Source organism: Myotis lucifugus, unplaced genomic scaffold (assembly GCF_000147115.1).
Source record: "Myotis lucifugus unplaced genomic scaffold, Myoluc2.0 scaffold_276, whole genome shotgun sequence".
Lineage (NCBI taxonomy): Eukaryota > Metazoa > Chordata > Mammalia > Chiroptera > Vespertilionidae > Myotis > Myotis lucifugus.
The window spans coordinates 340,973-348,002 of record NW_005871324.1 but is presented as its reverse complement, the minus strand read 5'-3'; the positions used below and the strand labels follow the sequence as shown (position 1 = coordinate 348,002).

At 57.5% G+C, this 7,030-nt stretch overlaps 1 protein-coding gene across 1 annotated transcript in view; it reads right to left on the bottom strand.

Moving 5' to 3' along the window:
* Positions 1 to 120, bottom strand: part of PPM1F (protein phosphatase, Mg2+/Mn2+ dependent 1F) — a 26,405-nt gene extending 26,285 nt beyond the window's left edge. The window contains exon 1 of the mRNA XM_006099511.3: positions 104 to 120. The gene's annotated coding sequence lies outside the window, so the exon portion shown is untranslated. The remainder of the gene's footprint in view (positions 1 to 103) is intronic.
* Between the last annotated feature and the right edge of the window lie 6,910 nt (positions 121 to 7,030).

Sequence of the window (7,030 nt, the reverse complement as noted above, 5' to 3'; positions counted from 1 at the left end):
GTGCACACGAGAAGCGCCCAACCGAGGCCTCAGCCCAGGCGCCGCCAGCCTCGCCGAGCCGCGCCCTAGGGCTCCCGCTTCCCCCAGGTACCGCGGGCCTCACCTGCCACTCAGCCCGCTCGGGCGCTCGGCGTCCCGCGAGCCGCGGCCCCGCCCACTTTCCCGTCCCCCGTCCCCGGGCGCCGCGGGCGTCGCGCAGGCGCAGTCGGGCCGGGGCGGGCGGGCGGGCGAGGGGGCGCTCTGCTGCCCCCTGACGGCCTCCAGGCTCGTGACCGCGGCCCTTTCATTTCAGGGGAAGAGCGGCCCCTCCTGGGTTCTGGCTGCACTTCTCTGGCCTCTGAATGGGGACAAGCAGCCCCTATTTCACACGCCCGGAAATTAAGCAGGTTGTGCAGTCAACAGCCGTTGAGTGGCAGAGCGGGGACACGCGCCCAGACGGTCCGGGGCCCGCCATCCATCAGGGGAGGAGGCCCAGGCCACCATGCTTTTAGGGACTATGTAAGTCTCTGCTGCTGCGACCATCACCACACACGTGCACAAATCTATTGACAGTTCTGGAGGTCAGAAGTCCGCAAGGTCTCCATGGGCCGAGTTCCAGGTGTCAGCAGGTGCGTTCCTCTCTGGGGGCTCTAGTGGGCCTCTGTTTGCTCACCTTTCCAGCTTCTAAAGACTGCCCCTTGCTGGCACCGGGCCAAGGACATGCCTGTGAGATGACTTGTGCCCCGTGGCTTCTGTCAACCGCTCCCTGTCTGCATTCCATCGCACCTCAGCCCCTGGCTCCCGACTTTCATGCCGTGAAAGGAATCTCTCCATGACGCCCACCCCACCCCACCCAGCCAGAGCCTCTTTGTTCTCACAAAGCCGTGCACCTGGCCAGGGGGAGCAGCCCTGGGGGCCCCCAAAGAGCTCAGCCCGGGTTTTCCTCCTGTCTCCGCCGCCGCCCCGCCCCCGCCTGAACTCTCTCCTGGTCTCCAAATGTCTCCTGTTCTGGAACCCCCACCTTGAGCCTTCTGCTCCCCCCTCTTCCGTCCGCAGGTGGTTATAACACCTCCCTCCTCCGGCTCTTCCACTCCCCGTGCCCGCACACATTGCCAGACTCACTGTAGGGATGGGATCATACTGGTCCTGGGCTTTCAAGCCATCACTGAGCTGTGACCTTGGGAAGGACGTGCAAACCCTCGCCCCTATATTCCAGGCCACTGGCAGTGGGGTGTCCACCTGATGTCCTGTCTACGTGGCCTACACCCCCATGTAAAATGTACTACCCCACGGATCCCCTTTACCAACCAGATGAACCAGGATGCCCCGATGTAGCTGCATGTGCTTGTGCTACCAAAGGCCGCATTTACCAGAATGAGTGTTTCTTTGGTATTGCTCAGTGGGATCTTGGTCCTCATGTTAAATGTGATAAATGTTGTAAACGTGATTAATGGGTAACAGAGTATTACATTTGCTTATTCCTTTTTTTTTAAAGAGTCATTTAAAAATATTTTTATTGATTTCAAGAGAGGAAGGGAGAGGGAGAGATAGAAACATCCATGATGAATCATTGATATGGGGATCGAGTGCTCAACCCGGGCATGTGCCCTTGCCTGGAATCGAACCCGAGACCCTTCAGTCCGCAGGCCGATGCTCTATCCGCTGAGCCAAACCAGCTAGGGCCATTTGCTTATTCTTTTCCCTACTTAATTCTGAAAACCATTTATTTTGGAATTTAAGGATGTATAATAAATAACATACCGCTCTATGCTGCACCCAAATTTGTAACAAAATTGGAAAAAAAAACCTAATGAAGAATCAAATATTGTATTTATTAGAAATAAACATAATAATAATCATAGTAAGTTTCTGTCCTTTGAGTAAGCTTAAGACTGGACGCAGCTTTCTTCCCTGGCACCCCAGATATAAAAAGCTCCTGTGATCCATGAGCCCAACTGAGCTTTTTTAAAAAAATATATATTTTTGTTGATTTCAGAGAGGAAGGGAGAGGTAGAGAGAGACAGAAACAACAATGATGAGAGAATCACTGATCGGCTGCTTCCTGCTCGCCCCTCACAGGGGATCGAGCCCGCAACCCGAGCATGTGCCCTTGACGGGAACCAAACCCGGGACCCTTCAGTCCGCAGCCCGACGCTCAGTTTGGATCCACTGATCCAAACCAGCCAGGGCCCAACTGAGCTCTGTCTTGCCTAGATACATGATCAATTCTGATGCTGGTCAGGGACGGGTCTCCCTAGTTTGCCTACCTTTAAACAGGAGCGTGTTCACAGCTCTGTGGGCTTCCGGGTGCCTGTGGAAAACAGGCTGATGGGAGGTAAGACGAGTTCAGCATTTCCGAGGGAGATCAGGAGGAAACCAATGAATCGGAACCAGTTCCAAGAGCAGATTCCAAGAAGGAAACCCTAGAATTTCACGGAGGAAGGACCTTGAACTACTGACGCTCACCTCTCCGCTCCATTCTGGATGTCATTTCCTTTTCTATCCCAGCCTAGACCCCATGGCCAAGCCGACCAGCCACTCACCGGTCAAGGTGTCCATCGTTCTTACCCATTTGCACAGCCTATTCAATCTTGGACCATCAAGGGCCCTTTTTGTTGCGAGTGACAGGGACCAGATTCAATCTAGTTTAACCCAAAACAAGGAGGACACGATGACCCACAAGGGTCCGTGGGTACTCACGTCGGGCACAGCTGGTGCTAGCAGTCCCCACGATGCCCGCAGCGGTGTCGGCGTACCACCCCTCAAGCACCCCTCCGCTTGCTCCTGGCTCTGGGAACCGGCTGAGCAGTGTTTCTGGTCTGGACTGACTCACCTGAAACGGAAGGTCCGCAACATTTTCACGCGCATGCCTGGCAACTGGCTCAGCATCAGCTGGAAATTCAAATGCCTTAGCCATGTCTTTCTCGTGCTCCCACAGGCTAGTCTGCGCTTGTGCGCATGGGTTACGGGGTTCTAAAAGCAGCAAGAGAAAGGGCACGTCCCGGGAGGCACACCGTCTTTACCTTTGCTCGCATCACGCTCGCCAATGTCTCCTTGGTCAAGCAAGGCGCGCGCCTGCTTCGAGTGATGGAAAAATAGGACCCTCCTCTCAATGGAAGCAACTGCAAAGTCAGTATTGCGGGGGTGGGGTGGGGGGCGGGGGGGGTCTGCATACCGGGATGGGAAAAGCTCCAGGGCACTCTTTCAAGGTTTTATTGGGTGACTCTGCACACGGCAGGGAAAACAGCCCTGCTCTCCACCAGGGTACTCTCTGCTGCCCCCTAGGAAACGTCTGTGGGCCCCATTCAGCCTTTACATACATACATGGGCAAACACGGATGTCCTACAGCCCACAGTCCTAGAGTTACCACCCCATGGAGCAACCCTTCACCAGTGGAAAGACAGGAACTAGTCTCCCACCTCTCCCACCTCCCAAGAGAGGCGCACTGCACACTGCTCCCCACGGGGGGTCCCCAGTGGGATCAGACCCAGGCGACACACAGCAGCGATTAACTTGATATTCCTCGGAATGGTGTTTCCTCCTTGTCAATCGCAACTGTCCCTTGTGATCATTGGCCAAAGCATGCAAGCCCTTGTCTCACGCTCTGCTTTGAGGAAAACTCCAGCTAAGGCAACACCGGACTTTATGACGCGAGAGGGAAGCTGGGAACCGTAGGAACAAAGGAAGAGCAAGAGATAAATGGTAAGGATCTGGATCAATGTGATGGCTTCTTTCTCCGTCACTTGGAGACTTGAAGGAAAAAAAGAGCATACCGCAGCCCTAACTGGTTTGGCTCAGTGGATAGAGCGTCGGCCTGTGGACTCAAGGGTCCCAGGTTCGATTCTGGTCAGGGGCATGTACCTTGGTTGTGGGCACATCCCCAGTGGGGGGTGTGCAGGAGGCAGCTGATCGTTGTTTCTCTCTCATCCATGTTTCTAACTCTCTGTCCCTCTCCCTTGCTCTCTGTAAAAAAAACCCAATATATTAAAAAAAAAAAAAAAAAGAGCATACCGCAGTCTCAAGTCCTGTGAAGGTAGCATACGACAACCACAGCAGGGGAAGGGAAGAGGGTCTGTAGGGCGGCGAAGCTTCTACATTTTACTTAACCGGTGAAATATTAACTCTGATTAGAGTGTGAAACGATGCGCATACTTCGTGTTCTTCCCAGAACAACTGAAAAATAATTACATGTTCACTCAAGACAAGCCGGACAACTTCAACTGTCCTCTATCTAGTAGTTGTGGACAAAATAGCTAAAAGACTCACACACAGGTTTTCGTGAGAACGTTAACTTTTATTTCTCTTGGCTAATTGCCTAGAATTGGACTTTTAGGGTCACATGTTAAGCATACCCCTCCCCGCCCGCCATCTCCCGGTGTCACCCAAGTGTGACCTGAGTGGCCTGGGCACTTTTGATCTTAGTGGCTCTCCCCCTCCCTCCTCTCCAGTGCCCCCAGGGGCAAGGGCAGGAGGAATCCCAGGTGGGCGGCTGGGCCAGGACCCCTGCCCCCTAGGGTTCCCCCCAGAGCTCCCCTGCAGCCTGACACAGCACCTCGCCCTTGGATGCTGCACGGTCACCCCCTCTAGGGCTGAAGAGGGCACCGGGATAGGGGCCTCTGTCAATAGGCTCCTGGCCCTCCAGCCAGTGCCTCCGGCCCTCAGCAGACCAGGCACCTGAGGTCGGGTGGATCCGCACCTCTGCTGGCCCTGGTTCTCCCGTGTCCTCTGCACTCGCCTCTCGCCCCAGAACCCCGGCACCTCTGCCACTGGCGCCCATTGTTTGCCCAGTGCATCCCCGCAGCGGGCCCAGCAGGGAGCTCTTGGCTTTCAGCAGTGTTGGCAGCTGAAAGAGCTCGCTGGGAGCCGCTCTCTGTCCAAGGACAGACCTCACCCAAATGCCCAGTGGGCGGTGGCCAGGCAGGCTCTGACCCTGCCTTCAACCCCGCGAGGGTGGGGGGCCAGCATCGCCTTCACTGGGCCCCCCGCCCCACCTTTTCCCGTGGTCCATCCTGCAAGTCTCTGCCGAGTTGATTTCCAAGCTGTGTCACAGTGTCTCTCAGACGGCGTCACAGGATTCCGCAGGCCCTGTGCTCTTTGCTGGGGATCCTCATGGCCTCCACCTGCAGGAGTGGCCACCACAGGACAGAGAGGCTGTCCGCTCCCAACTCAAAGAAGCCCTGCAGCTCAGTGTCTGCGGGGGGCAAAGTCACTCTCCGTGCCGCTCACAACACCCAGGTGTGTCCGAGATGCTGCACAGAGCAGATGGTCCTGAGAGCCCTCGGGGAGAGAGAGGGAAAGAGACGGCCAAGCAGGAGGAAGACCCCACTGTGAGAACAGTCGGGAGCCGAAAACCAGGACTACAGGCTTTATTAGGGGAGGGAGACCTGCCGGGCTGTCTCGCCAGGGGAGAACAGCAACCCGTGCAGAGATGGGCACGCCTTTTGAGGGGCGGAATGGGAAGGAATGGGGGCTTAGTGTACTCGGCGTGCGCTGATTGGTGGCTTAATGTATGTTCCATATGGTAGCAAGGGCTTAGGGTATTTGGCAGGTGTGGATTGGTGGTTCAATGTATAGTCCATATAAGGTACCTGGTTAGTCACTCAGGTATTTCCGGGCTGCAGGTTACCTTACGTCATACTCTGCTCACCAAATAGGGGGAAGGGAGGATCTATCACCCACAGTCCGCCCCCCCATCGGCCCCACAGGGAAGGGAAGACCCCACAGCCCTAGGGAGGCCGGCCCGCACCAGGGAAGAGACCCTGGTTGCTCTGGGAAACACAATCTGCATTTAGGCTTTTGGGGGCCCAAGGGGGGCCTCTCTTCCTTTGTGCCCGGGCCTGGGCCTCTGCAGAGAATCCTCCAATCTTAGAACCCAGGAGATGCCTGGAACAAGAAGTCAGACCTCACCCAAATGCCCAGTGGGCTGTGGCCGGGCAGGCTCTGACTCTGCCTCCAGCCCTGCGAGGGTGGGGGGGCCAGCGTCGCGTTCACAGGGCCCCGCTCCCCACCTTTTCCCTTGGTTCATCTTGAAGCCTCTGTTGAGCTCCGCGGTGAGCTCCTGTCCCTAAAGAAACGCCATCACCAGCTCCTGCAGCTTCTTTCGAGGTTTCCCTCCAGTGCAGAGGAGGGGGTGGCCCAGGCTGGCTCAGAGGTCCTCAAAGACAGTGAGACAGGAGGGCCCTCAGGCTGCCGCCCAAGCTACCTGTGTTTTCCCAGAGGAAGAGCCGGCGCGAAAAGGACGAAGATGCAGTGGGGGGTGGGGTGGGGTGGGGTGGGGGGCTGAACAATCCCCAAAGAAGAGCTCCACAGCCTCTGACAGTTCCAGGCCTCAAAAACGCAAGGTTCCCTGCTGCCGCGCAGGCCAGGCGAGGGGAGCCTCCGAGGCCGCCGCCGCCTCCGAGGCCGGGCTTCTGAGCCATCGCTGAGGAGCTGGATGCAGAGAAGGAAGCAGTGTCCTGGGCACCAGCAGCACTTTTCAGGGTGAGACCGAGGCCACCTCGGGCTGCAAGGCCTGATCCGGCACCAGCTGCCTGCCCCTCGGGCCCCCAGCGTGAGCCCACAGCTGGTGCGAGGCGAGAGGGAGCAGGACTCCCAGGCCCAGCGGCCGTCCTGGAATCTGCTGGAGGGGACACGGCTGTGCACCCTTTGGATCCCGGGGGGCACAGCTCACCGCCCCCTCTTCTCCCTGTCGGAGCCCCTGCCAGGCCCTCTTCACACTCACTGCCCCAGCCCTGGTGCCCCGGTGCCCCCTGCTTCCTCCCGGGTCTCAGCAGGGCTGACGTGTGTGTGTGTGTGTGTGTGTGTGTGTGTGTGTGTGTGTGTGTTGGGGGGTTGGGGGAGGGCAGGAGGTGGGGTGCGCAGGCCTTCCACCCACGCTCCCTCCCCGCACCAGGCATGGGCAGTGCAAACCCAGCTCAACTGCTGCCTGGCCCACTCCTGCAGCTACTGGGCGTCCGCTCCTCACATCATGTTGAAGCCCCCACTGGATGGGGGGGGAGGAGGTCAATCTCAGCTGCCTGATACACAGGTTCTAATCCCCCTTTCCTTTTC